General features: G+C 33.7%; 1 protein-coding gene across 11 annotated transcripts in view; it reads right to left on the bottom strand.

Moving 5' to 3' along the window:
• The window catches only part of dlgap2a (discs, large (Drosophila) homolog-associated protein 2a), a 249913-nt gene that overhangs the window by 200026 nt on the left and 27297 nt on the right, over positions 1-22590 (bottom strand). The window lies entirely within an intron of this gene.

The following is a 22590-nucleotide window of genomic DNA, read 5'->3' as shown; positions in this document are numbered from 1 at the left end:
TCTTACACTTATACACTTTCTTATATTTTATGGGAAGGAGAATGGTATTTAAAATTTTGCTTTTAAAAATGTTTTTTTACTATTATTATTACATATATATTTATTTATCAAAGTGTCAGGAACAATACATTTAGCTTTCAAAGCTGTTAACTTGATTTTGTTTTAAAATATCATCCTTAACTAGGTTAATTAGGTTAACTAGGCAGGTCAGGGTAATAAGGCAAGTTATCTGCTTATTAAGTCGTGACGTATTGGTAACGTGTGGAATACTGTTTCCGGTGTCCAAGCCATTAATCATTTGAATTGAGAAAATATTCATTTATGGCCTTTTTAGTCCTATCACACATTAAAATGAATTTTATATAAAAGCATGACGTACACATCAATCTCTGGACTTGCTGCATTACAAATACAAATAAATAATTATAACACTTTATAAAAAAATTTATCACTTTCTGGCCATCTAATGTTAGGGATATATACATTGCAATCCTGATTTCCAAAAGTATTACAGTGCTTTGTAAACGTTTATTATTACCATTTGATTAATCTCCCCATAAAGTTGGATATAGCGATAGTACCTGGAAGCCGCTTTGCGTGACCTCACACTAAACAAGCAGACTGTGTAACAATGATTTGTTCTGTAGACTATTGAAAAAATGTATAGCTTAAGGGGGCTAATAATTTTGACCTTAAAATGTTTTTTAAAAAATTAAAAACTGCTTTTATTTTAGCCGAAATAAAACAAATAAGACTTTCTCAAGAAGAAAAAAATATTATCAGACATACTGTAAAAAAAATTCTTGCTCTGTTAAACATCATTTGGGAAATATTTTAGAAAGAAAAAAATTTAAAGGTTGGCTAATAATTCTAACTTTAACAGTATATATCTTGAAAATCTGTCAGTAAATGCAAACAAAAAGAGACTTATAGAATTCAGCTTTATACAAGTTAAACATGTTATAGCTTTGGTGTGGAAAAATACCCAAAGACTTGTTCTTGCATAATGGATAAAGGAAATATCTGATAATTATGTTCTTCAAAATGTAATTAGAGGTAAAGCAGAGCCTTTTAAATAAGTGTGGTCTTCTTTTAGTCGCTTCATAAATGGATAGATAAAAATTGTAAGTCTTTAAAAAAAGACTGTAATTTAAATTTTAAAGTAATCATGTTTTTTAATATTTGAATTTGTATTTTTTTATAATATTTTATTTCATATTTTTAGTTTAAATGTTTTTTAAACAAATGTTGGGGTGGAAAAGTACATTCTGAAATATTATAAAAGTTAATATTCAGTACTGTTTGCTGGGTTTTGTATAGTAATATAAATTAAATCAATAAAAACAAAAGTTGCAAAAAATGCAGCAATCAACATTTTGGCCGAACTCTATTAAATGACTTTTTTTAATTGTCAATTTTAACTCATGGGAGGACCATAATCCTCATATCTGTAGTGATTTGAGCAGCACTCATATGTAAGCAAGCAGTTTCAGACACAAATCTAAAACTAGGGTCGTCAATTTAACACGTTCATTTGGTGCAATTATTTTTTTTAAATGAACTAAATTAACCATGCCCCCTGACCGCATGTAAATTCCCTGTACTAATTTGCACTTACCAAGAGCAGACGGAGCGGTTCACACAGGGCAAGATGCTGCGTTCAGACTCAGAGAGAGCAAGACAGAAAGAAACAGAGAGGAAGAGAATACAGAGGTCTTGAGATTTCCATATGAAAGCTGAACTACTTTGAACTTAACACTTAAAAAAAATGTGTTTTTGGTTCTGAAAATAAAAGGGAGGCATGGTTAACCGGGAGAACAAATTTTTAAAGGCACAAATGACACGAATCCAGTGTGATTGACTCCAAAGTCTGCATACTCAATTTCTAAAGCTGCTTTTTTGCAATGTCTTTTCAACGATGCCCCATGACATTTATCAGCAGCAGCAGCAAAAATTCCAGTTTTCACCTTTCACTGACACAAAAGTATCTTAATATCATACTGACATTTATATCATTACTATAGCAACTGATCTACGTATAACAAATATTGACTGCATTATCTCAACAAATGGACCAGATTTCATAGCTACACAACAGCTCTAACAGTCAGTCCAACAGAGCAGACCAGCTTGTGCTTTAGCTTGTGATTGTTATTGTGAAGAATGGATAAAATGGAAAGAGGATGCCCATTTCAGTCACACGCTTTCTTTGGTAATTTCTCCCCCTAAAAAAAGAAATGCTGGAAATCTTCCTTCTGCCTCCACAATATACAGAGAATATCAAAATGAAGCCTGAAGATTGAGGATTGAAGAGGAGATGGTTTTCAAAATTGACTTTGATGGATGAGTATTTGTACAAATATACTGAGATGACATCCATGAACTGCAAAAATCTAGGAGGGGAACTGAAATAATCTACATATGATTGTTCAGCACACTGGTGGGCTGTTGCAACCATTTTTGTAGCCTCAGCACAATGATTGTGTGTGGCTCTTCTGATGCTCTCTCCCACTGTGGCAGCCATTAGGAGATTTATGAGAAAAGGTTCTGCTATTCATTGAGTAAACACATGCAGTATCAGATCCTTCTGACTCTCAATGGTGAAAAATGAAATAAATAAAATCAAACTTAAAATTAGAGCAAATATTTAGAATTGTGGTCAATAAAATAATGTTTTTTTGATTAGTTATTGAATTAAGTAGATTTTTCTGGTTTAGGTACAAGCATAAGCACATCATCGAGAATATTAATAAAATAAAATAAAATAAAATAAAATAAAATAAAATAAAATAAAATAAAATAAAATAAAATAAAATAAAATAAAATAAAATAAAATAAAAATTAAACAGTGTTGCAGCGGGAAGCGATGACGTCTTACAGCAAGGAGGTCACTGGTTCGAGCCCCGGCTGGGTCAGCTGGCATTACTGTGTGAAGTTTGCATGTTCTCATGTTTGTGTGGGTCTCCTTCGGGTGCTCTGGTTTCCCCCACAGTCCAAAGACATGCACTATAGGTGAATTGAATAAGCTAAATAGGCCACAGTGTATGTGTGTGAATGCAAGAGTGTATGGGTCTTTCCCAGAACTGAGTTGCAGCTGGAAGGGCATCTGCTACATTAAACATATACTGAAGAAGTTGGCGGTTAATTCCGCTGTGGCGACCCCAGATTAATAAAGGGACTAAACTGAAGAAAAAAAAATTAACAAACGAATGAAAATAAAATAAAATACTTACAAAAAATGTACATGACCCCTATTGTTATGATCGCCAGTGATCAAGCAGTTATAGATCACTGGAGAACTACAGTTCGGCCACTGAACCGAACTACAACTCCCATCAAGTACTTCACACACACACCAGTTCCTGATTCCCCCTGATTAAACACACAGACAGCTAAAGCTCAACACTGAATTATTACCTGGACTATAAAGACGCCTCAATTCCACACACATTGCTGAGTCTTGTTGTTTACCTGTAACTCTACGAATCGTTCTCCTAGTTTAGTCTTTCCAGGTTTGACTCTTGGCTTGTTGCCTTATTTATGTTGTTTGCTGCCTTTATCGATCTCTTTGCCTGTGACCTCGACTACACTTCTGGATTACCCTTATACTCCTGTTTGTACCTGTTGACCATTGCCTGCCTGACAATTCATATAAAAACTGCACTTGGATCCTTAATTCCGCTTCTCAGTGTTCCCTTCTCTTTCAACTATAAATGGCTATAAGTTGATGATAAAGTAGCGATGGTGAAATAAAGCTTTCTGAACAAATGAACCTTTCAACTCAATTGTATTGGTAAAAGGTTCGCTACTTGAAGATTTCCAAATCAGATCTTGATGAGGACCCTTGCTGGTTAAAGCGTGGGAAAGCTCACAACGGATGTCTGATGTTTACAACTGACCAACCCATTCATGTAGTAATGCAACAACATTAATATAAACAAATTACTCAATTACTGTAGTTTTTTTACATATAAGGTATGTTACATAACACCACAGATGACTGTAGTAAAATTAAAGGTATTCAATAGTATTCACGTTTATCATAGTCCAATGGTTCCTTCACCAAACAACTCGTTTCGAAGTGGGAATCGAACCAGTTCTTCCTGCATGGGAGACGAATGCTCTAAGAAGGAGGCTATCGAAGGTAGGCTTACGGGCTGCACTTGTTACGCACCACACTGCATAAGTAATGTAGAATTAATTAAAAAAATTGTTGTAAATACTACACTAATAGAATTTAGTACAGTTCAAAAGCTTTTTACTATAAATTACTATTGTATTTGACTTGAATTACTGGTGCGTGGGGCCGGTGCAGTGCTTTGAAACAGTAAAAATGTACTGTATGTAATCAATGCCTAATCTCTCGCTATACTCTTTATTCTTGAGGTGTTTAAACCTTTGAATTAAAACTCGAAGCAGTCACATGGATTTAGGCGAAAATTAAGCTTCAGACGTCACTGATTACGTGTGAATGAATCAAGCTCCGGCACTGCTTCACTGCGAGATGTATAATTTTTTTTTTGATACATGCTTCGAAGCTTCTGTGCACAACATCACATCACTGTGATAAAGAACACGATTGTGTATTTACCTGTACAGTGATTACAAATAGTCAACAGTCTAAACTAAACTATCTAAATTATCCTTTAGTCTGTTTGGCCAATTTCAGACCAATTACACCAAACACCAATTATTTCAGAGGATCTGATTCTATAACCCTTCCATATTTATCCAGGAATAATCCAAAAAACTCACTTCAAATCTTTTATAACCTACTGTACACACAAGATAAGACCAAAAACTGAACAACTGAAAAAGAACTGAATAATTGCATGCTACAAACCTCACAAATGACCACATTGTTCCTCTCCCTCCAGTAAAGTCATCTCTCTCACCATTACAGCCAACTCTATTGATGCTGCAGAGAGTTTGTTCACCTCTTATGCTTCTATCATTACTGCTACTGTACACTCAACCGTTTGCTAAACTCAGTCTCCTGTGACAGCGTGGACCCCAGAAACAAACCTAATGATCATTTACGGTTTCTGGCTGGCATTTCTCACAGGAAGTATAATGGGGACGATTGCGGTGGAGGGGAAGAAATAGTATGAACAATTGAAAACAGGGGCCTGGAGCACAATGACAAAGAGGAAAGTATAACTTCTCCACATGAAGGAGCAAGAGCACAGACAGCGGCAATTCAGTTTTACATGTTTTAATTTCAAGGCATATTACCCTGAAGTTTAAAATGTGATGCTTCATAACTTGTATGCATCTATAAAGACATGGTAGGCATACAGGGCTTTACATTAATACATGATGAACGGCAAATGTGTTGTTCTACTTTGGCAGGCTGAAATGTATATAAAGTAACCGGGTTCAACCAGTGTTGCCATATTGGGCAGATAGAAAATATGTAATCTTCTTTAAAAAAAAAAAACTGACAGGCTTTTTCACAGAAGGACTAATAACTGATTTCAACTGCATATATATTAAGATCAGACTGAGAAACGCAGGCAAATATCAACAGCATACCTTTTTTTTTAAAGTTTGAGGTTGTAATTACTAGCTGTACTTTAATGTTTTGCATCTGGTGATGTTGTTTAGAACAGTGTTTACCAACCCTGTTCCTGGAGGCACACCAACAGTACATATTTTGGATGTCTCCCTTTTTCTGAAGCATTCTGATGATTCGATTCAGGTGTGTTCAAATAGGAAGAGGTTGCAAATGTGTACTGTTGATGTCCCTACAGGAATAGAATTGGGAAACAGAGAATAGCGGGCAAATGTCTATAACATACCTTTTTTAAAAGTTTGGGATTGTAATTGCTAGCTGAACTATAAAGTTTTCCATCTGGTGATGTTGCTTAGAACAGTGTTTCCCAACCCTATTCCTGGAGGCACACCAATAGTACATATTTTGGATGTCTCTCTAATCTGAATCATTAATTATAAGTTATCGAATCTCTTTGAATATTCTGATAATTTGATTCAGGTGTGTTCAAATAGGAAGAGGTTGAAAATGTGTACTGTTGGTCTGCCTACAGGAATAGAGTTGGGAAACAGAGAAGGGCGGGCAAATATCAATAACATTCCTTTTTTACTGCTTAATTAACCACATAAAACTTCCCAAGAAACCACTAACCACAGTGAATGACTACTGAGCAAAAAAAAAAAAGAATTAATGCCAAGTCTCGTAATCGTGTACAATATCCCAAACCGTCACCATCTGCTCCTTGTGAAAATCAGTATGACGCTGAGGCTGTGACATGCCGTTCAAACTGCTAACCTCACCTCACTAGCGTGTTATTATACTATATCTGTGTATCCGGCTAAGCTTTTCAGGAGCTTTGTAAACAATTCTCCTTTTGCAATTGGCAATGAGGCTCTCAGCTTGAATTACTTTTTCCATTCATATAACAAATCTCAGGCAGAACAGCATCGCAGGAGGCTAATTCACACGTGCCTCAAAGCGGACACTGATATATAACTGTGACATATGACATCAAGGCCTAGTTTACCACAGTTTTCCTTCACATACATAACATACGGATTTAAAGTAGTGCTTGTAGTGGTATGAATACTGATTAAAGCTCTCCTTAAGTCGTCCTTAAACACCTTTCTTTATTTATCTATTTATTTAATTAGCGAGATATCACTCTCTCGGCTGAAAGTCACCTTAATGAGAGGGATAAATTGAAATCCGTTACGAATTTTCTTCATGGTTAACAATGCAAGAAATTAGCGAATGCAATTACTTCCAAGCACGATTTGATTACAGGGAAATAAATGGAGGCTGAATACCAATATATATTTGCTCAAACTCCTGGCCACCATGTTAGCGATTCTCATCTGAAGGGCCTTCGCTATATCTCAAAATCCAGTGCACAACAACAGCAACAATGAAAAATCAATGCACGAAAACTATTGTGTTCAAGTCAGTGATCCTGACTTCAGACGGTGGTTTGAGGCTTTAGCTCACAAAGGGAGCTTAAGATTAATGAACATCCAACAGGATGGCTCCTCTGACTTCATTAGGGAGTCTGTGATGCAGCAAACGGCATCGTTTTATGATATTTACCCCCACATCTGGCGCCGTGACAGCCTGATGGATTATGGTTAGTGTGTTTATCCTGACAGGGGACATTAAATGAGAGTTTATTTGTTTATTTGGCACTGGCCTGAATCTTTTCTGGTGTGTGTTTGTGATCGATATGGCGATATGGAGTCATATTATTCCAGTTTACTCAATGGTGGGCAACCTTTATCTTTTTTTAACTTGAGCAAAATATTTGGACGTGTTTTTTTAATACGCTTATCTATTACTGCTGTAGACTTGTTAAATCTTTAAAATACTAATACTTTTTTCATTTATTAATTCATTTTTCTCCGGCTTCGTACCTTTTAATCTGGGGTCGCCACAGCAGAATGAACCACCAAATTATACAGCATATGTTTTACACAGCGGTTGCGCTTCTGGCTGCAACCCAGTGCTGGGAAATTTCCATACACACTCATTCACACATACAACTAATTTTGTTTATTCAAATCACCTATACCACTTGTATTTGGACTGTGGGGGAAACCGGAGCACCCTAGAAAACCCACACAGACACAGGGAGAACATGCAAACTCCACTCCAACTAACCCAGCGGGGACTCGAACCAATGACCTTTTTGCTGTGGGGCCCACTGAGCCTCTGTGTCACCCTTGATTATGGTTTATTAATTCATTATTATTAATTGTTATTTGATTATTAATTAAATACCTTTAATCAATTATAATAACATTTTTACAGTATAATTTTGAATAAGCACTCTACATTTTGTCTTAATTTTTCAAACTTTTTTTTTTACTTTAAGTTTTTTTATTTTGTTCATATATATATATATATATATATATATATATATATATATATATATATATATATATATATATATATATTTTTTTTTTTTTTTTTTTTTTTTTTTTTTTTTTTTTTTTTTTTTAACTGAGACCTTATAGATTGACAAAATTCAAGCCAACGAGTAACATTTCAGTGTAAAAAAAACACATACAGGTGAAACGAAAACATTTTTACCCATGGTTCCTGGAAAAGTTAAAGGGACTTTTTGTAAAAAAAAATATTATGTTATCATTTCATTTTGTGCTATTTGTACAATAATATTATTTACAATATCAGTGTTGTGCAAACTATTTGGAAATTGTAGTGAGCTAAGCTATTAGTTACTCCACTTAAAATGTAGCCCAACTACACTAAAAGCTACCCCCTTTAGAAATGTAGCAAGCTAAGCTACATGGCAAAACATGGCTATATCTAAGCTTTTTTTTTAGTTTTCAAAATTAACCAACTTCAATCCAAGTCAAATCTGTTTTAGTAATTAATAAAACTGACAATTAAGCATATAAGGCATAAGTGTTAAGTTCAGTTGTTTACTGCAATTAATATTATGAAACAAATTTTACTAGACAGAAAAAACTAAAAATTCAAGTAAAAATCCTGTTCCATATTTAAAATACCCAAGTAATGTCTAGTAAAAGGAAATATATAGGAAAGTGTGTATATGTGTATAAAGTAATTTACCAAAAAGTTTGTTTTCGACCATAAAACATGAAGAAGAATTCATCATTCTGGCTATTATATGGAACTTTCATTGGCTGGACACCGGCTTCACAACTCCGTGAATGGTGATATAGCATCACTTAATGATCTGTGATTAGTAAATGTAGCTTGTGGGGATGCTACTGCACTACTTGTTTAAAATAATAGCTTCGCTACTGAAAAGCTATTTGATTTAGAAAGTAGCGATGCTACCGCCACGCTACTGAGAAATGTAGTTAAGCTAGTAGCATACTTAAAGCAATGCTACTGCCCAACACTGTACACTATAAATTTGTGATATTGTTAACTGTAATTAACAGGCTCAAAAAATGGTCAAGTACACTGATTTTTTTTTCTGCAAAACTGTTGCAAACTATTTGGGTTAAATTTAAACAAACAAATTAAATTTACAAATGTGTAACTTCATTTGTTTGTTTGAATTCAGTCTAAATAAATTGTTTACAACCACTTAATGCAAAAAAAAAATTGTAAATCCAAGGAATCATCTTTAAATAATTTTTTCATTGTTTTTCATTAACATTTTTGAGTTAATTATTCCATTGGATGAACTAGTTGGGAACCACTGTTCAGGTTGTTTTTCTAGAAAAAGTTTGTGAAAAAGCTACATCCTAACGCAAGAATCAGCCTTTGAAACAAGGTTATGCAACATACCAATCATAGAACCCACTGACGAGCCATTAAAATAAACAAAACCATTAAGTGTGAAATGAAAAGTTAAGGTTTATGCTAATGCATCAGCACAAAACTGAAGGGTTTCCTCTTTCAAAATCACTTCACATTTTAAACCCTTCATCCCTAAAAGAAAAGTGCTTTATTTGCCTATCCATATTAAAATGAAAGTATGACTTCAGTATATTCTTCTAAAATGCTCTTGAGTTCATTGTTTTAGCACCTGATACAAACCAGACTGACATTTGATTGCTACTGTGAGGCAAACTCTCTAAAGTTCAGAGAGAGGGAGAGAGAGGGGGGGAGAGTATTGACCTTCATAAGTCTAGGAAAGAAGCACGCTGTTCAAATGCAAAGCTAAATCTATCCTCTTCATCCTTCTTGCTTACATTTGTTCAAGCTTATTATTGCTTCTCTTGAATGAGTGAAAGGATTATTGCTGAACTACACATGTCAAGCTTGGTTTCATGCGGAGTAAAAAAAAATTCACAAGTGATCATTTAAATTCAACCAACGTAGCTGAGAATCTTCATTTGACGCCACCATCTGATTTTCTGTCACCTCAGAAGACAATAGACGTTTTCACACTGACTCGCTGTCTACGGGTCAACTAGGATGGAAAAAAGTAATTATGTTCCAGTAATTGTAGATGATTGCTTTGAGGAGTTTAGAACCAAACCGAGAAAGGCTCCAGACTGTGAATAAAATGACAAAGTTGTAGCAGTAATTTAAGATCTACAGAACATGTCCTGGTGCACTTAGCATAGACAAGTTATGTTTAATACTTCAAGACAATCAGATTTTTCTTTTGTCCGTGTTTTGTTCATATTTTAGTCAAAGTACCAGAGTTTGTTTGGAAGCTGAATGAGAATCATCTTTTCAGTAGTCTCTGTTCACTTGTACGGTGTCTACCAAGGTTCAGATGGCAGAATTAACCCTGTACAATGAGAGTAAATCACTTCTAAACTAATTTTAATATCCTGGTAACTAGAGCTGCACGATACTGAAAAAAATGAACATTGCCATATTTTGTTATTCTGTGATATATATTGTGATATGAATACAATTTCACCAGATGGCTTAAATTTAGGAAAGAAATCATTCATTTTGATTGAGTTCATTATAAGGGTATAAATGTTGTATAAAATAATTAACAAATTACTAGCAAAAAATTACAACAGAGCAACGAAAAAGTCAAATAAACTGTGTTTTTGGAGACTAAAACAGTATTCAGGGACAGAAAGTGTATAGTCTTTATCGTTGTCACCATCACCAGCGATCCAATCCTTACAGATCGCTGGTAAAACTGACAGATCGCATAGAACTACAAATCCGCCAGTATATGGACTGTAAGATCCAGTTATGCACCACACACTCACACCCGTTTTTATATATATATATATATATATATATATATATATATATATATATATATATAAAGCTTACTCTGACACCCTCATTGGTGAGTCTTGTCAGTGTTAGTGAACATTATGACACGTTTTCTTTGCTTTGCTGTGCTGTGCTTTTGACCCTCGCCTTGTTTGTTTGTTTATGTTGTCTGCTGCCTGCCTTTTTAACCATCTGCGTGTTTTATGACGATCACTCTGGATTTGCCTTTATACATCTGTTTGCTCCTGGTTGTGACCGTTGCTTGCCTGACCGTTCTCGCACCCCTGTTGTCAGTGCACTTCACATCACAACCGTATTGTACAAATGTACTTTTTTTGTCTCCAATGCTTTAAACTCTCTTGAAATGCCTTTAAAACACATGCATATGATATTATTTCAATCTGTTATGGTAATACTTTGCAATGACTCCACAAATCTCATATATTCCAGCTGTTGTGCTTATCAACTATGATCCCAACTCAACTATTGCAGACACACACATTGTGATATCGATGCTGAAAGGATTGCTGCGTCCCAAATCGCATTCTTATGCACTACTCTACATCATTTTGTAGTATAAATAGTGTAAGTAGTGTGTTCACACTGAAAACTCTAAAAATAATAAGTGCACTTTAATTACCTGGATGATGCACTCATTCAGCCGGTAAAGTGAAGTGTGTAATGATTGACACTTCACGCACTCAACGACCACAGGTTTGCTCACGTAGAGGAAAGCGCGGAGCTATTGGGCGCACATGTTGGATAACTTTATTTATTTTGGATGGTGAAAGAAAAATTCTCCTATGAGAGTGATTATAGTGCCTCCCGATGGTGAATGCAGTTACACTCGTGGCAGGTATTATTTGATAATTCGGTTGTTTATTTCACTGATTTGGCAACCGTCAAACGTCATTAGGGAAACGGTTTGAATTTCTGCTAAGTAAAAAACCATTAGTGTGCCATTTGGGACGATGCTACATACATACACTATACTGTTGAGTGTGTAAGTGCATGAGTGCATAGTGTATAGTGTGCCATTTGGGACGCAGCTGATATATTGTACAGCCTTGATGGTAACCATTTAGTTTGCAACTGACTAATAAGCAACTGAGCAGAAGGTTTCAGGTGATAATTCACAGAGTATATTAAGGATGTAGCTTATCTACTTTTCTATTTAGAATCGGCAACAAAACTGTATCTGGATTTGATATCGGTTGTTGGACATTTTTGAAATCCTCCAATAAGAATGCAAGCACCGGATCACATCACTGGTTTAAAGCTATCAGCAGGGATGGGCAAAAATACATTAAAATGTAATTTAAAATAAAATAACAAATAACTCAATTTTAGGTTGATCAAAATCAACTACAAAATACAGCAGAAAACTACAAAAGTATCAAAATAAAATTCTGTATTTTTGTATTTTGAAAATAAGAAATTGAAATTTCTTCGCAAACCTTCTATCATTAGGCCTACTGGATCAATCCCTTCACCATTAAACTAGCTTAGTTAAGTAAACAATGTTTGACAGCAACAGCATTTCTCTGAGCAAGTTTGATTCAGCTTCTCTGTCAACACATTCACTTTTACTAAGCATAAAATATGTAATTTTTTCCTCTTTTAGTATAGATTTTGTAGAAATGTCATACAGGAGATGATCTCTTTAATTACTGTAAAAAATCCTTCAATGCAGATAATTAGTTAAAATATTATACTATATCTCTTGATGGTGAAAATTGCCTCCATCTCTTAAAAGACGTTTATTTTAAAATCTTCAATACTCAATGTAAAATCACGATTTCTGACAACTACAAAAAAATCTCCAATTTTAGTCACACACACACACACACATATATATATATATATATATATATATATATATATATATATATATATATTTTTTTTTTTTTTTTTTTTTTTTTTGCATTTGTACTCTTCAATATAAAATATACCATACTGTACATGAAATATAAGAAAATACATTTACAATACCATCATAGATGTAATTATAATGTTATAACAATGTAATTACAATGTTTTTACAAAGTAATTATACTGTAATGACAGTATTACGTCCAAACTAAAAGTTTGTAATTATATATGTACAGCGTATATTTACGCATATACACAAATACAGTACTTGAAGTGTACAATGAAACATTTAAGTTTAAAAATGTCATCTTGCATGTAATTACATGTAATAGCTATGTAAAAACAATGTAATGACGTAGTAATTAAGTTTGTAATTACATGTGTACTGTGTATATTTACGTATACAACTATACATAACCAAATACTGCGCATGGCATATACAAAGAAACATTTACGGTAAGAAATATTATCTTGGCTGTAATTACATTGTAAATACATAGTAGTTACAATGTAACGACAACGTTACATTAATTACGTATTACAGCTCAGATGTAATCACAATGCTATAACAACCTACAAAATAAAAGATTGTAATTACATATGAAGAGTCCAGATGCAAAAGTTGCTAAACACCATTTCCACTAAAAATGAGATAATGATATTAAGTGAATGCTTTAGGCACGTAGTACACCATCAACAAATAGATTTGCTTCTAATCATATAGATCGCAACATCAGCGCATTCAGAAATAACAATTTGTTGGTAAAAGCCGCTAAATGCCACTTGCCTTTGACAGGAAAAGCCTCTATATTCCGAAAACCAATCAGAACGCACAAATAGAATCATATGTTTTCAATGTAGCATCGCGCTGATGTGCCGACTTTTATGAAGAAACATATTCCGCTTTCGGAAAACTTTCTTAATTTTAAAAGAAGAAGTTTGACGAACTCTATGAGCCTGTCCGACTGTCAGTAAATGGCAAATGAAAACATCCCTTACCTCAAAACTCTGTGCATTATAAAAGATAAATACAATGTAAAAAGCTATCTATTATTTGTATTACTTAAAAATACCTATACATCTAATAAGCTTTATATATTAATGGCCAATGCACAGATATTGATGTTTCACAATGTCTTTACACTACATTATCTGAATCTAACAAGCCTAATTTAAAATGTTTTCAATGTTTACATTGTTCTACTTACATCAAATAAAAATTTCAAATATTGGAAAAGACAACAGATTATTACGATTTAATTATGTCAGTTTGAATGTTATTTAATAATGCATTAGCTTGACAGATTTTATTCCTTCATTTTTCTACTGCTTTTTCCCTGTTTTTTCACAGCGGAATAAACTGCCACTATTTGACAGATGTATTTTCAATTTAAGGTGGTTGGTGTAGAGTGTATGTTATAGCAATGTAATTACAATGATGTTACAGTCTCTAAATTAAATATGACTCGTGAACCAAAGACAATGTAACATAAACAAACAACGACCAAAGTGCTCCAGCTATTTAATTTGTTAACATAACATAACCAGCAAAACAATCTAAAAATGACAAGAGATGACATGACAATGTAATTACAATGTTTTTACGTAGTAATTTTAAATGTAATTATAATGTAATGACAATATACTTAAATCCAAAACAAAAGATTGTGATCACTTGTGCTGTATATTTATGTATAAAAACACAATTACTGTACATGAAATATACAAAAACACGTTTACAATACTATCATAGATGTAATTACAATGTTATAACAAAGTAATTACAAAGTAACTAAAACGTTATTGCATATTAGTCATAATGCAATGACAATATAATTACAATGTTATTACATTGTTATAATGCAATGACAAAACTAAAGGTTAGTAACTACATTTATACTGTGTATTTAAATAGTAACTGCAATGTAACGACAATAATTGCAATCAAGATGAAAGTTTGTAATTACATGACAACTCGAAAGTATTTACAATGTTAACAAAAGATGTTATTACATAGTAATTATAATGTAATGAAAATGTAATTACATCTAAAAAACAAAAGATTGTAATTAAACGTACTGTGTATATTTACATATACACAAATACTGTACATTAAACAAAAACACATTTACAATTCTATTACAGATGTAATTAAATTGTCATTAAATTGTTACTACAATGTTACAGCAATGTCATTAAATAGTTATAACAGTGTAATTGAAATTTTATTGCAATGGAATCAGTTATAGCAATGTTATTACAATGTCATTATATAGCTATAACAATGTTGTTACATTGTAATTACAATGTTATAACATGGTATTTAAAAAGGATGACACCGTAAATACAATGTTATTACATAGTTATAATAATGACAACATAAATACATCCGAACTAAAAGTTTATAATTATATATGTTCTGTGTATATTTATGTATAAATACACATACTGTACATGAAATAAGCAAAAACACATTTACATTGAAATATATTATCTTGGATATAACTACAATGTATTTTTAATGTAATGACTTAACAATTACAATGTAATGATACAGTAATTGCACACAAGATAAAAGTTTGTAATTACATCTTATGTTATAACAAAAATTCCATTAAATTGTATTTTATTAATGTCTACCCCTTCCTCAACCCCAACAATAAATCTACTCCTCACAGTAATGCAAAAACAGTTATTATTGTTGTACAGTAATTGTATTGTTGTATTAATATAAATAATTATTTAACTTAACATAATGTTATTTTCCATCCCAAGCGGTATTCCTTTTTTTTTACCCCGTCAGAAAAATGGAAACAAGATGGCGGTTGCTCGGAGACAGTGGAGCTCGGAGCAAGCTGATGGGAGCAGACCATAACAATGAATTTTTGTTGCACTAAACAGTTGCCCTGTCTCTTAGGGTGTCCAGTTGACGGAAACATTGCCAAGAGCTGCCAGCCAACAATGCTCTAAAAGTTGCCCTGTGTATTATCACATCTAGAGTAAGTTTTTAGCATATATTTACTCCTCAGCTTTAACGCACACAGAGCATTTGAGAGTTCAATTCAAGTGTTAAAAGCACAGGTAAAGGACTGTTATTGTTCATATCAGTAGATGCTTTGTGTATTTGATAAGCTGTAAACAACATGAGAGTTTCACACTATTAAAAACTAACACACTACATGTAAATAACATTTTATGTATATAGCCATTATTGTAAACATGTAAAAGTATATCATTTGAAATCATTCAGCTATTAAGAACATGCTGAAGACTGCTGGAGCCATCCATGGCTCTTTCATAGTTGAATAGTGCACTGCACATCATATTACCATTCACATTCTGATTTCATCAAAACAGTTCTAGCAAAAGCAATACAATGTGATGTGTACAATGTTCAGGGGCCCAGCAGCATATCAGTAGTAGTTTCATTGCAGCAAAATTAGTGGTATACTAGTATTATTGTTACTATTTCTATTTGTTTGGCCAATAATGTGTCAAGCCGCACTAAATTTGATCAAAGTATTCAAATAAAAATGTTCAGTTGACATCTTTACAAAAGATTGTGTGTGTGTGTGTGTGTGTGTGTGTGTGTGTGTGTGTGTGTGTGTGTGTGTGTGTATGTGTATGTGTATGTGTATGTGTGTGTGTGTGTGTGTGTGTGTTTGTATGTGTATGTGTGTGTGTGTGTGTGTGTGTGTGTGTGTGTGTGTTTGTGTGTGTATGTGTGTGTGTGTGTGTGTGTGTGTGTGTGTGTGTGTGTGTGTGTGTATCTCAGTGGAGGCTGAATGCACACAGACTCATGGGGCCTTTTGTTAGTGTGGAGACCTAAATAGAGGTCTCCACAGTTAACATGCTTATAAATCACACAGAACTAGGTATTTTGAATGCGAAATGTTTCCTGTGAGGGTTGGGTTTAGGAGTACGTTTGGAATGGGGGATAGAATATACTCTACAAGGACTTAAAGAAATTTTGCCATAACTTCTTTAAGTCCTTGTAGAGTATATTATATCCCCCATTCCAAACGTACTCCTAAACCCTCTGGGGACTTTTGAGGACAACACAAACAAATTTAAGCACTATAATACATCACATGGGTTTCCTCTGGATGCTCCGATTTCCCTCACAAGTCCAAAAGACATGTGTTACAGGTGAATTGGGTAGACTAAACTGTCCATACTGTATGAGTGTGTATGGATGTTTCCCAGTGATGGGTTGCAGCAAAAAGGGCATCTGCTGCTGGATACGTTGGTGGTTTATTAAGCTCTAATGACCTTTTATTAATAAAGAAACTAAGCCTTTACTAAAGAAAATGAATGAATGAATGAATGAATGAATGAATGAATGAATATACTGCACACCCTACAATGTAAAAAAGTGATTAGTTAAAAAATTAAATCCCCTTTGCCTTTAAAATGACAAGTTGATTTTATTTAAAAATCTAAGTACTTCTGTTGATGTTTTAAGTTCACTGGAATATTTTTTTGTAATTATGCATATAGGTCATGTACTTACTAATTTGAGAGCAAGAAAAGTGCTCATTCTTTGGTCCCAATGAGGAAAATGGTTCACAGATGATTCAGAATGAAGTATTTTGAAATTGTAAATATGCCAACTGTTACCTGTGATGATTGAATTTCAGCGTAAGGTTGGGGTATGGGGGGTAGAATATGCAGTTTATACAGTTTAAAAATCATTACATCCATGGGAAGTTCCCATAAAGATGTAAACATGTTTGTGTGTGTGCATTTAATATTCTTGTGAGCACAGTTAGCAAACACATAAAATAAACAACTAGCCAATGGCGATTCTATTGCCAAGGTAACCATATACAGTAGGGTTGCTGCATTCACACTTTTTCAAATGAACAGCGCTAAGAGCAATCACTCCAGAGTTTATTTTAATCCAATTTTTAGTTTTCTGCTGCTTTCCCATCATAATCTTAATCAATAATCTCATACCTAAAAAACACACACATACAGTAAAATGTATGTTTCTATGCATATTCTGGTTTCTATAGCAACACAGGAAAAAAATGACTTTCCCTTCTGAAAAACAGCTTAAACCAGCCTAGGCTGGTTGGCTGGTTTTAGCTGGTCGACCAGGCTGGTTTTAGAGGGGTTTTGGCCATTTCCAGGCTGGTTTCCAGCCATTTCCAGCCTGGTCTTAGCTGGTCAGGCTGGGAGATGACCAGCTAAAAGCAGCTTGACCAGCTTAGCCAGGCTGGGAGCCCAGCCAAAACCAGCTATGTCCAGCTTAAACCAGGCTGGTCAAGCTGATTTTAGCTGGATTTAGCTGGTCATTTTTAAGCTGGATTTTTCAGCAGGGTTGTGTGAATGCACAGGATTGTATATGCAATTCTTGTAAAAAATAAATAAATAAACTGGATGATACTTCCATTCTTGCACCCTGTCTTAGAGCTGAACAAGTCAAAATATTGTTTTATAACCAACAAAACTAAGGAAGATAAAGACTGATGAAATGTCTGTCAACATTTACTCCCCCTTCACTTGTTCCAAGCCTATTTGAGTTTCTTTCTTCTGTTAAACACAAAGGAAGATATAAAGAAAAACAGTTGACTTCCATAGTATGTTTTATAAATGTCAAGGGCTGCTTTTTCCAGCATTTTTCAGAAAATCTTGTTTTGTGTTCATCAGAAGAAATTCATGAACGTTAAAAACCACTTGAGTGTAAGTAAATTACTTATGTTAATGTTAGTAAATATGTTATGTTAGTGAACTATGAATGCTATTTATTGTTTTTTTATTTCTATTTTGTAACTATCACTTTAAGAAGAACTAATGTAAACACAAACATGGAAACCAATTTTTTGTTTTGGTTCATTTAATTATAGCACCCTGATGGATCATTACAGATGCTCTTTAAGTATATGGTGTGCATGTTTGTGTGTGTATCTGATATAATTTCGCATTAACCAGATAAAGCGAGTCTATAGCACCACCTAATGGTATTATTGTACCAACCAGGAAACAGCAGATGCTGATATCCTGCAGTTCAGAAGCAAAGACCTGATCATTTCTCTAAGGAGCTCGTTTGTAGTTGTTAAATTCAGGATTGTCCTGTTACAACACTGTACTATCATAAGAAATATGAACAAAACACAACAATAACAAATCTAAACATTTACTCTTCTGTTTGAAATTTTTCAATTTACCAGAGTTGGAAACTGATGAAAACAAATAAATGTACTAAATATCCTATATATAAATATACCCAAATACTTTATAGTCCAAATAAAAATTAAGCAGCACAGTGGTTAACAGTATAACAATGTTATTTATTTTTTCATGATATTGCCTTAAAACCCCTATAATTGCCCTTAATATTCATAATATAATACCCTTAATAATTGCTTTCCAAAAACCTTATTTATTATTAAGTAGTATTGTGATTTTTTTACCAACAGACATTCCTTTTTTTCACTATATCCAAAAATAATTATTAATTTTAAGTACTTAGAGTTTTTAACCTATTTGCATTTATGTAAACATTTATTCATTCGTTTATTTTTCCTCCCATTATTCATCATGGGTCACCAAAGCAGAATGAACAGCCAACTTATCTAGCATATGTTTTACACAACAGATGCCCTTCCCGCTGCAATCCAGTAGTGGGAATCACCCATACACACTCATGCACAGACATACACTATACAGCCAATTTAGTTTATTCAATTCACCTATACCACATGTCTTTAGACAGTGGGGGAAACCGGAGCACCCGGAGAAAACACACACCAACATGAGTAGAACAAGCAAACGCCACACAAAAATGCAAACTGACTCAGATGGGACTTAAACCAGCAACCTTCTTGCTGTGAGGCAACAGTGCTTACAACTGAGCCACCAAGTCAACTATAAAGCCACCTTCTACTTCCATATTTAATTAATATTTTAAAATAAAAATAAAAGCACCACAGTAGTGAACAATATAGAAATGTTATTTTTATAAAATTTAAAATATGAAGAAAAAACTACAACCACTGTTTCTGAATTGTTAATGTTTAATTCATAAGAAAATCAAGTCGATTGATTTAAAGGAAAAAAGTTAAAAATTAATAAAAATTCTACCCTGCTTAATATCAAGGCGGCATTTCTACACTCTCAAAAACAAAGGTTCAAAAGCTTTCACTGGGGTGGTACCTTTCAAAAGGTACACATTTGTACTTAAAGGCTTCAAATTGGTATCTCAAAAGTATGTATTAGTACTTAAAATTTTTAGAGGCACACTTTCGTACTTTTTTAGTACTAATATGTACCTTTGATGTACTAATATGGACCTTTAAGGTATAAATTTGTATCTATTGAAAAGGTTTCACCCCAGTGACAGCTTGTGTACCTTTATTTCTGAGTGCACAGTAAATACAGTGATATTATAAAACATTAGGAAAACGTATAATAACAACTCTTCATACATTTGAATATGTAAATGATCCTTGTGATGACAAAGCTGAGGGGCGGCGCGGTGGTCCAGCACCGCCTTAAACCAAAGAGGTTGCTGGTTCAAGCCTCAGCTGGGTCAGTTAGCATTAATGTGTGGAGTTTGCATGTTTTCCCCATGTTGTCGTAGGTTTCCTCCGGGTGCTCTGGTTTCCCCCACAAGTCCAAAGACAAGCGGTACAGGTGAATTGGATAAGCTAAATTGTCAGAAATGTATGTGTTTGAATGAGAGCTTACGGGTGTTTCCCAGTGATGTGTTGCACCGGAAGGGCATGCACTTTGTAGAAAAACATATGCTGGATAAGTTGGCAATACATTCTGCCGTAACGACTCCAGATTAATAGAAAGACTAAGCCGAAAAGAAAATGAATGAATGAATGAATGAACAAATGAACGAATGAATGAATGAATGAATGAATGAATTATTTAATTAATTAAAGACAAAGCTGAATTTTCAGCATCATTACTTAATTATTCAGTGCCACATTATTCTTCACAAATCATTCTATAATATGCTGGTGTCTGCTCACAAACATTCATTATTATCATCAACAATGTTAAATTTAGTTTAGCCTCTTAATTTTTTGTGGAGATTGGGATGACTAGATTTTTTTTATTTAAAACAAATACAATCTGAATATTTTATGCTTATTTTTATTTAAAAAGCTCAACAAAAGTATATTTACAGAAAAATAATCAATTTAAATTAATTAAATTTACTTAGTGACTCCCAACTATCCAAATGTAGTCTTTTGAAAAGATCTATTAGAATGTAGTGATGTGATTTTTACCAGCAAATGTTCCTTTTTCACTATATCCAAAAATAATAAGTTCTTAACCTTTTTTTTTTTTTTCAAAAGATAAAAAAATAAAAACAGTAAATAACAGGGTAAGAATGTGGTAAAATCTGAAAACATGGTAAAAATCAGGCAGCCGTGAGGACTGTTCTTTTTCTGGATTGCTTTTTAAAATTGTCGGGTGGGTTTAGAGAAGTGGGTGGATAGGTCAATCTGTACTTTTGAAACACTATTGGTTGGGTTTAGGGAAGGAGGAGGTTGGGTCAGTCGATCGGTCAGTCAGTCAATCGACAGCCGCCTCTGGTGCAGTTATATGAGAACACCAGGTACGAATGGCACTTGCGAGAGAAATTTGATATTTCAAAAAGAGTACACAGCAGCCTCTGGTGGATTAACGAAAACAAAAACTGCAAAAGCTGCAAAAATAAAAATAAAAAAACCTGCAAAAATAAAAAAAAGTACCTCCTGGGATGTATTTGATGCTTTCCAGAAATGTATATAGTGGTGCATTTTCAAAATGAAGCTGGGTTTAAGAGATTGCAGCTGCTGAATTTACTTAACTATCAAAACTATCAACTATCTAAATTGAAAAGATCTATTAGAAAGTAGTAATGTGATATTACCAGCAGACTTTTTCACTATATCAAAAAATATGAGTTCTTGACCTATTTGTATAAGTGTGAACAGCGTTTTAATCATCAAAAATACATTTTCAACAATAAAGTATCTTTTGTGGAATAAAAAGGTTTCATGGATGTTTAATAAACCATCAATGCCAATAAAAAATATTATTATGAAAGACAAACCGAAAAAGTCCGTCCTCTTAATTGTAATTCTAAAACAAAGAAGCCACATCACGGTCACATCTGAACTGCTTTATGTGTAGCATGGGTGAAAAGAGTAGTATATGCACATCTGTGTTTGTTTTTATCCATGCGTCTCTCTGTGAAGCCCACATGTGCATCAGTGTTTGTGTGTGTGCATCTGTTTGAAAGTTTGGCCACAGCTGAAGCAGGTGTGAGCAAAATCACACTGCATTGTGTAATGAGTTTGGGGTCTGAGGACGGCAGTGACTGAAGTGGAATCCAGTGCTTGCAGGCCTTACAGCCTCTAATAACAACCATCTGTCTTCATGAGCGTCTGCACTACAGGCTCAGGGGAAGCAGGAGGACACAACACAAGAGATTGACCCCTACACTTTCAAAAATTATCTTCAACAAAAAAAATTACAGCAATATTTTTTTCATAGTGGTCAGGATATAGATGTTGGATGTTTACAAATTATACAGACGTTTTTACAGTTTGTTTTATTCTACAAGCAAATGCAGATTAATATATATGAACAGCATTTTTGGAAAGACGGATAACTATTTTTAGTATTTTTTTAGATATGTTTTTATTTTGGTCACTGAAGGATACAATAGCAAAATTAAGATTTATGAAAGTTGATAAAACTGGAGATTCTTAGTAGCTTTCAGAAATCATGTTTTTACATTTAGTATTAAAGAGTTTATCTGCAAAAAAAACTCTCTGAAAAAAAAATATCTAAAAACTGTGGTTCTGTTTTTGCAAATGAAAATTTACATTTTTCTTTATTCTAAATTTCAAAAAATATATATTTTGGATATGCGCACAAAAAAGCTGATGGAAATGCCAAGATGCGCATACATTTTGCACATAAAAAAAGTAAGTCAGCGCCAATAGCCTAGTGGTTAGTACATTGACATGTAGCATCCAGGTGCTTGCAGGGACCTGAGGTCGATTCCTGGCTCGAGGTCCTTT

The sequence above is a fragment of the Danio rerio genome, chromosome 17, assembly GCF_049306965.1.
Source record: "Danio rerio strain Tuebingen ecotype United States chromosome 17, GRCz12tu, whole genome shotgun sequence".
Classification (NCBI taxonomy): domain Eukaryota; kingdom Metazoa; phylum Chordata; class Actinopteri; order Cypriniformes; family Danionidae; genus Danio; species Danio rerio.
The sequence above is the reverse complement of the archived record's forward strand: the minus strand, read 5'-3'. Positions and strand labels throughout refer to the sequence as shown.